The following is an 11108-nucleotide window of genomic DNA, read 5'->3' as shown; positions in this document are numbered from 1 at the left end:
ATGCAAATGTCATGAATATTCATTACGACTGAAAATGAGTCCTGTTCTTGGCTGTGGGGGATGAGTTAGCTACCCATGCAGTAGTGCATCAAGCAGTGTGTTTCTCAATCCTCTCCTGGAAGCATGCCTAACCAGTTGATTTTTCAGGATTGCCACAATGAACATACATCAGGTAGATCCATATACTCTGGGTCTCCACTGTATCCAAATTTCTTTCATGCATATTTATTACAGATATCGTGAAAACCTGACTGATTAGGTGTGCCTACAACTCATACTATTTATTATTTCTAAAGCACTATTAGACATATGTAGTGCTGTAGATATACCTAAGCGAGAGTCCCTGCTTTGTGGTGCTTACAATTTAGTCAAGACAAACATATATGACAAGATTGGGATTGCTTGAGAAGGTGCGTTTTTAAATTGGATTTGAATATTGCCAGAGAGGGAGCATGATGTCCTGATTCAGGAAGCCTATTACAGGCATCCGGGTCAACAAGGTGCAAAGTATGGACTCAGAAGTTGGTGGTGAAGGAGAAGGGCACATTTAATAGCGAGTTGCCTGATGAAAGGCATTCATGAGGAAGAGTGTAGGGAAAGAGAGAAGAGAAGATAGGTCATGAGGAGTTAAAGAATGAATTCATTTATAGGTGACTTTTAGAAGCTCATCTGCATACTGTTCCCAGCAACCCCTGGGAGAGGACTCCAGAGGTCACAGCAAGCAATCCAGGCTTCGAACTCCACAGCTCCAACTTCCAGAGGCCCTCTATACCTTACAGTAGAAAAGGATCAGAAGGCTTATCTGCAAACCGTTAGCGGTAGCCGCTAGGAGAGGACTCCAGCGGCCACATCGAGCGATCCATGCTTCCAGAGGCCCTGCAGTTCTTGCAGCAGAAGCCTATGGTGTCTGTACCTCAAACTACCTTACTATACTCTTTCCATTTACCTTGCTTTACCTTAGCTGTTTACTAGACCTTAACTGTTTTTATTTAGTTTTATATGTTTTGATTTTGCATGCTAATTGTGTTTGGTAGGAGTAATTTGCTACAGATTTTATATATAAGAAATTTAATTCAAAGCATGAGTCAATAAGTTGAGTAACTAGGAAGATATAGGTAGATTAATTGTAATGTTTGGAGGGTCATTATCAGAAAGATATAAAATAAATCCATAGACTAAAAGTACTTTAGGTTAGCTTTACATCCCTGCTCCCTTAGAAATTTTAAATTGATAACAAATCAACAAAATTATGATCCAGGAAGTAATCCAGTAGCAAGAGGGAGACTTTCCAGTCTTTTGCAGTGACTGCCACATGCATGATTATCTCCCAGCTGGCAAGAGGTCATATGAGTGTGCAAAGAGCTCCAAGCCCTCAGAGAACAAGTCAGATCTGGGGAGGCTAGACTGGCAGACCTAGAGAAGCTAAGGGAGATAGAGAGGTATATAGAGGAGACCTTCAGGGACATAGTAGAATCCCTGAAGATAATCTGTGTTGCTTTACCTGGAAGGAGAGCATCAGCTTGATGAGGCAAGAAGCAATCCTGTAGCTAGGACCTGCTCTCACGGTGATGTAGTAGCCTCTTGCACTAAGGATAGGTCTCCAGGGGCAGGTGCCCAGGAGGGAAGGGTTAGGATGGACGTTATAGTTGGTGATACAATTATTAGGAAGGTTGATAGCTGAGTGGCTAGTGGACATGAGGATCACTTGGTAACTTGCCTGCCTGATGCAAAAGTGGTGAACCTCATGCATCACATAGGATTTTAGAAAGTGCTGGGGAGGAGCTGTATCTCTTAATATATGGGGGTACTAATGACATAGAAAAGTACAGAAGGGGTGTTCTAGAAGCCAAATTTACGGTTTTAGGTAGAAAGCTGAAATCTATGACCTCCAGGGTGGCATTCTTAGAAATGCTCCCCATTCCATGTGCAGGAACCCAGAGACAGGCAAAGTTCCAGAGTCTCAATGCGTGGATGAGGTTATGATGCAGGAAAAAGAATTTTAGGATTGTTACAAATTGTGCTTCATTGTGGGGAAGATTGGGCCTTTTCTGAAGGATTGTCTCCACCTTAACCATAGTGCAAACAGACTGCTGACACTTACCTTTAAAAAGGAGGCTTTTAAACTAGATGATGGGGGAAAGCCGACATTTGCTCAGAAGGGCATGGTTCAGAATGATGTATCTTTGAAGGGGACTAAGAGAACAGGAAAAATAGGACATCCTATTTGCAATAAATGTCAAAATGGACCAGGTGTCTAAGTAAAGTGCAGAAAGATTCCAAATTACCCATAAACTGATGAGCTGTTAGGTAATACAAACAAAAAACATACTGTGAAATGTCTGTATACAAATGCTCGAAGTCTAAAAAATAAGATGGGAAAGTTAGAGTGTATAGCACTGAATAAAGAGACAGATATAATTGGCATCTCAGAGGCCAGGTAGAAGGAGGATGTCCACTATGATAGGGTAAAAATTGTATTGAAAGGATGGGTCAAATTGGTGGAGGGATGGCACTATATGTTAAAGAGAGCATTAAGTCAAACAGGTTAAAAGTTCTGCAGGAAACAAAATGTAATGTTGAATCTTTATGGCTAGAAATTCTAGGTGAAAAAGGGAATAAAATAATAGTGGGGGTGTATAACTATCCACCTGGCCAGAATGAACTAACAGACAATGAAACAGTAACATAAATTAGGAAAGCTAACAAAATCAGCAGCATGGTAATAATGGGTGATTTCAATTACCCCAGTATTGACTGGGTGAAATTTACATTAGGATATTCTGGTGAAGTAAAGTTCCTAGATGAAATAAATAACTGCTTCATGGAGAACTAACAAGAGAGGAATTTATTTTAAACCTTGCCTTAGGGGAACACAGGGTTTGGTGCAAGAGGTTATAGTGTTGTAGCCATTTGGCAATAATGATCACAACATTATCAAATTTGACTTAATCACTAGAGGGAGTACAAAAAAGAAATCTATGACAACATGTAACTTTCAAAAAGGTGACTATGGTAAAATGAGGAACATGGTTAAGAAAAAACTGAAAGGAGCAACTACAAATGATAAAAGTTTAGTTCAGGTGTGGATGTTTAAAAATACCATCTTGAAAGCCCAGACCAGATGTATTCCATTCGTTATAAAAGGTGAAAGGAGAGGCTATATTATCTAAAAGAACATCTTTCAAGAAATGGAAAAGGGACCTGAATGAAGAAAACAGGAAACAGCATAAGCACTGGCGAGTCAGATGCAAAGTATTGATAACGAAGGAAAAGAGAAAATTTGAAAAGAAGCTTGTTGTGGAAGCAACAACTCATAATAAAAACTTTTTCAGTTACATTCGAGGTAAAAATCCTGTGAGAGAGTCAGTTGATCATTAGATGATGAAGAGGTAAAAGGGTCACTTAGGGATGACAAAGCCATAGCAGAGAGTCTAAATGAATTCTTTGCTTCAATATTCCCTAAGGAAGATGTAAGAGATATATACCCATGCCAGAAATGATATTCAAAGGTGAAGATTCAGAGGAACTGAAACAAACTTCAGTGAACGTGGAAGATGTATTAGGGCAAATTGACAAACTAAAGAGTAGCAAATCAACTGGACCAGATGGTATACATCCCAGAGTACTGAAAGAACTGAGAAATAAATTGCGGACCTGCTATTGGAAATTTGTAAACTATCATCTATGGCACCTGAAGACTAGAGGGTTGCCAATGTAATGTCAATTTTTAAAAAGGGATTAAGGGGTGATCTAAGAAACTACAGTCCAGTGAGTCTAACATCTATGCTAGGCAAAATGGTAGAAACTATCATAAAGAACAAAATTGCTGAATATATAGATAAACTTAGTTTAATGGGACAAAGCCAACATGGATTTAGCCAAGGAAAGTCATGCCTCACAAATTTGCTACGTTTATTTGTGGGCCTAAATAAACATGGATAAAGATGAGCCACTTGATTATAGTGTATCTGGAATTCCAGAAAGCATTTGACAAAGCACCTCATGAGAGACTTCTTAGGAAATTAAAAAGTCATGCGATGGGGACAGTGTCCTATTGTGAATTGCCAATTTGTTAAAAGGCAGAAAACAGAGTAGGGCTAAATAGTAAATTTTCCCAGTAGAAAAAGATGAATAGTGGAATGCCCCAGGGATCTGTTCTGGGACCACTGCTTTTTAATACATTTATAAATGACCTGGAAATGGGAAAACAAGTGAGGTGATCAAATTTGCAGATGACACAAAATTATTCCAACTTGTTAAATGACAAGAGGATTGTGAGAAATTGCAAGAGGAAATTGCAAAACTGGGAGATTGGGCATGCAAATGAAATTTAATGTGGACAATTGCAAAGTGATGCACTTAGGGAAGAGTAACCCAAATTACAGCTACATAATGCAAGGGTCCATATTAGGAGTCACCACTCAGGATCTAGGTGTCATCGTTGAAATTTCTACTCAGTGTTTCAGCAACAAACAAGAAAGCGAAAAGAATGCTAGGGATTATTAGGAAAGGAATGGAGAATAAAACAGAGAATATCATAGTGCCTCTATATCACTCCATGGTGCGACCTCATCTTGGGTATCGTGTGCATTTCTGGTCACCACATCTCAAGAAAGATATAGCAGAATTAGAGTAGTGTGACTAAAATGATAAAAGGAATGGAACGATTCCCCTGAGAAGAAAGGCTAAAGAGGTTAGGACTCCTCAGCTTGGAGAAGAGACGGCTGAGGGGAGATATGATAGAGGTCTATAAAATAATGAGTGGAATGGAACGAGTAAAAGTTAATCAGTTGTTTACTCTTTCAAAAAGTACAAAGACCAGGGGACACACAATTAAGTTACTAGATAATACGTTTAAAACTAAGAGAAAATATTTTTTTTACTCTACTCATAATTAAGCTCTGGAATTCATTGCCAGAGGTTCTGGTGAATGCTATTAATGTAGCTGTGTTTAAAAAAGTTTTGAACAAGTTCCTGGAGGAAAATCATTATATATAATATTATATTATATTATAATGATTTGCAGAAATCCACTGCTTATTCTTGGGATAAGCAGCTTGGAATCTATCTACCCCTTGATATCCTGCCAGGTACTTGTGACCTGGCTTGGCCACTGTTGGAAACAGGATACTGGGCTTGATGGAACTTTGGTCTGACCCAATATGGCAAGTCAAATGTTCTTATAAGCTTGAACTGTGTGTGAAAATGGACAAGAAGCCAATGTAGCAAGTTGCCAAGAGGGGTTACATGGTCATAGCAATACTGAAGAAAGATAAGCCATGCAGCTAAATTTTGAATAGATTTAATTAAAGAAAGATGTTTCAGTGGGAGGCTCGCAAAAAGCAAGTTGCAGTAGTCTAAGCAGAAGGTGATGAGTGGATGAGCATATTGATAGCATGCTCAGAAAGAAATGGATGGATTTTAGCAATGTGTTAGAGCAGTAGTCCCCAACCTGTCCTGGGGGCCCACCAGCCAGTCGGGTTTTCAGGATATCCACAATGAATATACATGAGAGAAAATTTGCATGCACTACCTCCATAACATGCAAATTTTCTCTCATACATATTCATTGTGGATATCCTGAAAACCCGACTGGCTGGTGGGCACCCAGAACAGGACTGGGGACGACTGTGTTAGAGGAAAACATGACATGCTTTAGCAGTGTTTTGGATGGGCAAAGAGTAATAGTTCCCAACCCTCTCCTGGAGACATACCTAATGGGTCTGGTGTTCAGGATATCCATAACAGATATGCATGAGAAAGATTTGCATACATCAAAGGTGCAGTGTATGCAAAGCTATCTATGTATATTCAGTGTGGCAATCCTAAAAACCCAACCAGTTAGGTGTGCCTCCAGGAGAGGGTTGGGAAACATTGGATTAGAGCAGGAATGAGAGGCATCAACGCTGACACACCAAAATTATGGGCAGAGAGAAGCTGGAGCACCATCTACAGAGCCAGAAAAAGAAGAAAGTCAGAAAGCAGGTTTGGAGGAAAACAACAAGGTCTGTCTTGGCCATGTTAAGTTTTTAAGGAGGTGGTGGAACATCCAGGCAGAGATGTGGACCACAGGCTGAAATTTGGGACTGGAATCATGAAATTTCTGGTATTGAGAGGTGGTTCTGGGAGTCATCAGCATAAACATGGTATGGAAAGCCATGGGAGGATATCAGACCACTAAGGGATGAAGTAAGAGAGAAAAGAGAAGAGGGCCCAGGACAGGGAGGATTGGGAAATGCTGGAATGGAGTACCAACACTGCCAACTGATCATCACAGGGGTAGGCAACTCTGCTCCTGGAGTGTCACAAACCAGTGATGTTTTCAAGATAGCCACAAGGAATAGACCCATTTGCACACACTGCATCCATTGCATGGAGTTTTACGACCTGGTCTCCCAAGCTTAGTATAGTTTCTGAGTTTGGTGAGACTAATTTGTCTGTCAAGGATGCCATGGGAGAGAAGCTGGATGGTGCTACCTAAAGAACCCAAATTTGTATTTGGGGTCAACAGTAGTCATATTCTTGAGGTTTGAGGGTTAGAACTGGGTCCAGCCCTTTTTCTTCACTATCAGCACAGATAAGAAGAAGCCACAATAGTAAATCAGGAGAAAGATTTTGCTGTTTTGGGCAGAACTGGGGCAGGCAGCAGCTAAAGAGCAGCTGCTATCTTAGCTCCAGTACAGTTGATCCATTACATTATCAGAGCTGCTTCATGACCAAAACACAAACACACACACTCAGCGAGTTCATTCAGAAACATTTTATTTCTAGATTGGATGACTAATACCAGAATAGAAATGTCATTATTAAGGCATTAATAAGAAGAGTTAAAGGTGCAGGGGTTACTCTCACCTTCTAAGTTTATGCTGGCTCATCTTCCTTGCCATGCAACATATGGTATTGCCTTAGCTTCTTAGCTTCCCAATGTGTTTTATTAGGTCTCTCTCATGCTCATGATGTTGTACTGGCCCATCTTGCAGTTGCCAAGCTTCCCTGTTGCTCTCTACATATAACAAATTGGAAACACCTAATGTTGAAACTATGCAGTCTGTGGCGGGTAGGGTCTAGTTGACTATCAATCTTGTAAAAGTCTGTGCCTGCCATACACAGAGTCTAACACTAACATCAGGGCCTTCTGCATTCCAGGCCCACAGGAAATGACTGATCTCAGTCAAGCTAATAATTAAATCTCTACAAGTCTTGTTATAAACAGCTTTTAATTTTCAGTCAGGCTCACTGTTAAGGTTTTTATCCAGTAAAGCTTTCCCCAGGAGAAGTAAAGAAGATATTAATGTGAGTAAATTTGCAGTGTAAGCATTAGTTACATGCTGAAAACATTCTCAGAAATGTTCCCTGTTCCACGTGCAGGACCCCAGAGGCAGGCAGAGCTCCAAAGTCTCAATGCAAGGATGAGATGATGGTGCAAGGAAGAGAGTTTTAGATTTGTTAGGAACTGGGCATCATTTATTTATTTATTTATTTATTTATTTATTTAGTGCTTTTTATATACCGGCATTCATGTTGATACACATCACGTCGGTTTACAACATAAATCAAATGTTAGTTACTACATTTGCATATAAAAGAAGGGTAATTTTTAAAACGGTTCATCTAAAATATAAAATCTGTCTCAACATAAGCTAAAATACAATAACAATGGATCCAAGTACATCAAAAAAACTATAGATCAAAACACATCTTAAAATACAAAATGTAACATTAAAAGTATATCCCTAAAAATTATAAATAAAAGAAATCAATCCTTGTTGTTAAAGGCTTGGTTGAAAAGCCAGGTTTTGACTCCTTTTTTAAAATGTCTGATATCCGTTTCCATCCTCAGCTGTGGTGGTAAAGAGTTCCAAAGGTTGGGCCCGGCAATAGATAAAGCTCTTTCGTTCATATGAGCAGATTTTATTGTCGGAATTGGTAATAGCCCAGTGTTCGCAGATCTGGTTATTCGTGCTGGTACATGAAAATGTAGCGCTGCTTTTAACCAGATGACCTTCTCGTTGTACAATGATTTGTGTATTAATGTAAGTATTTTGTATTGTGACTTGTATCCCATAGGGAGCCAATGAAGCTCTTTCAGAACAGGGATGTGCTCAAATTTCTTACTGTTAGTCAATACCCTTGCAGCAGAATTCTGCAAAAGCTGCAGTGGTCACATAGAGCTAGCAGAAAGGCCCAGTAAAAGGGTGTTGCAATAGTCTAATTTAGTAAAAATCAGTGGGGCAGATTTTTAAAAAGTACGCGCGCGTGTACTTTGTTCACACACCCGGCGCAAACAAGAGTACGCCAGATTTTAATAGATACGCGTGTAGCCGCGCGTATCTTTTAAAATCTGGGGTCGGCGCATGCAAGGCTGCGCAAAATTGGCAGCCTGCGCGCGCCGAGCCGCGCAGCCTGCCTCCATTTCTTCCAAGGCCGCTCCAAAATCAGAGCAGCCTTGGAGGGAACTTTCTTTCCGGTGCCCCCCACCTTCCCTTTCCTGCCCCTAACTAACCTGCCCCCCGGCCCTAACTAATTCCCCCCCACACCTTTATTTCAAAAGTTATGCCTGCCCGAGGCAGGTGTAACTTGTGCGTGTGGGCCGGCTGCCAGTGCGCCATGTTCCAGTCCAGAGGCTGGTCCGGAGGCCACAGCCATGCCTCCCGGAACTCCCCCGATGACGCGCCGGCTGCGACACGCCCCCCCCCCCACATGCCCCCGACATGCCCCCCCCCAGGAAAACCCCTGGACTTACGCGTGTCCCGGGGCTTGCACGCGCCACCGAGCCTATGCAACATAAGCTCAGTGCGCGCAGGGGTGGAATGGGCAGCTTTTTGGGGTTATGCGCGTATCTTATGCGTGTACCCCTTTGAAAATCTGCCCCAATGCTTGTAAGATTGTCCTATAATCGTTGGGGTATAAAAGGTGTTTTACTCTCTTTAAAATATTCAACTTAAAAAATCCATCTTTAACTGTTTTACTTATCCATTTCTTCAGGCTAATTTCACAATCTAATACAATCTAATTTCACAATCTAATTTCACAATCTAATAATCTAATTACCCTTACAATTTAGTAACCCTTCTCTTCATCAGCTTACCCCAAAGTTTTATGTCTCTCATATTAAATATATGCGCCTAATAATAAAAAAATATGCGTTTTTTCCCCTTATTATGCTCCAAGTCTTTCCCCCATGTATTCTGATCCAAGTTTTATGCCCTGTTCTATGTAATTGCATTCTCACATGCCTGTTTTCAGTTACAATGTAAACCGAGATGATATGTAAAATTTTACATGAATCCCGGTATAAAAAAATGTTAAATAAATAATAAATAAATAATATTATTCCCAGATCTCGAATATCCAGCGAAATAGGATAACCTTTTGCAGCTTCCAGTATTTCGAGTTCCTTCAAAGGGCTTAATTTTGGGCAGATGTACAAGATTTCTGTTTTTTTGTCATTCAGAGCTAAATTCATTTCAGATAAAACGTTTTTAATGGCGACTAAATGGGGAAGAGGGGATCTTTTCCGAAAGGATGGGCTCCATCTTAACCAGAGTGGAACCAGGCTGCTGGCACTAAGCTTTAAAAAGGAGATAGCACAGCTTTTAAATCTGATGATGAGGGAAAAGCTGACAGTCGCTCAGAAGCGTATGGTTCAGAATGATGTGTCTTTAAAGGATACTAAGAGAACAGGGAAAATAGGGCATTCCAGTAGAGAGGTTGCAATCAATGCCAAAGGGGACCGGGTGTCTGTAAGTAAAGTGCAGAAAGATTCCAAATTACCCCTGACAACTGATGAGCAGATTGTTAATGCAAACAAGAAACAAACTTTGAAATGTCTGTATGCCAATGCCAGAAGTCTAAAAACTAAGATGGGAGAGTTAGAGTGGATAGCACTGGATGACGAGATAGATATAACTGGCATCTCAGAGACCTGGTGGAAGGAGGATAACCAATGGGACACTAATACCAGAGTACAAATTATATTGAAATGATAGGATGGATCAAATTGGTGGAGGGATGGACTATATGTTAGAGAGCACCGAGTCAAACAGGATAAAAGTTCTGCAGGAAACAAAATGCAGTATTGAATCTTTATGGATAGAAATTCCAGGAGAAAAAGGGAATAATAGTAATGGGGGTGTACTACTGTCCACTTAGCCAGAATGAACTAACAATCAGTGAAATGCTAAAAGAAATCAGGGAAGCTAACGAAATCATCAGCAGAGTAATCGTGGGTGATTTCAGTTACCCCAGTACTGACTGGGTGAATGTTACATCAGGACATTCTAGAGAAGTAAAGTTCCTAGATGAAATAAATGACTGCTTCATGGAGCAGCTGGTACAAGAACCAACAAGAGGGGAAACTATTTTAGACCTAGTCCTTTTGCGCTCCAGTTATTAAGTTAAATTTGATAATGTTGTAAGAACATAGGAACATAAAAAATTACCATACTGGGTCAGACCAAAGGTCCATCAAGCCCAGCATCCTGTTTCCAACAGTGGCCAATCCAGGCCATAAGAACTTGGCAAACACTAAGAAGATCCCATGCTACTGATGCCGGTAATAGCAGTGACTATTCCCTAAAGGGTAGATTTTAAAACATGTGCGCGCTTCCTGGTGCGCACACATGGACACGCCAATTTTATAACGTGTGTACGCATGTTATAAAATCTGATGGCCGCGCACACATGCGCACTGGATTTTATAATTAGCGTGCGTATGTGCGGGCAATGTGCGCAAGGGGGGGAGAATTGATGCAAATTTTGCGCGGCGACGCATTCGGGCCTTCCCCAGTTCTCTCCCAGTCTGCACCAATTATGGAGCGGACTGGGAGGGAACTTCCCTACCCCCTACCTAAACTCCCTCCCTCTTCTCCTCTCCTCCCCACCCCCTAAACCCTACCTATCTTTTTTTTTGTTTGTTTTAGAACTTACTTAAGGTCCCCAGGTCTAAGAACACCACCCCACACCACTGCCGCCCTCCTTCCACCAAATCTAGATTGGCGCGGGATAAGGAGGTAAGAGATGCAGCGTTTTCCGCCACCACCACCATCGCTTACACTTTCACCTGGCTCCAGCTTTCCTGCATTAAATAGGAAGCTATAAGGGAAGAG

This window comes from Rhinatrema bivittatum, chromosome 2 (assembly GCF_901001135.1).
Source record: "Rhinatrema bivittatum chromosome 2, aRhiBiv1.1, whole genome shotgun sequence".
NCBI lineage: Eukaryota > Metazoa > Chordata > Amphibia > Gymnophiona > Rhinatrematidae > Rhinatrema > Rhinatrema bivittatum.
Note: the sequence above shows the minus strand (reverse complement) of the source record.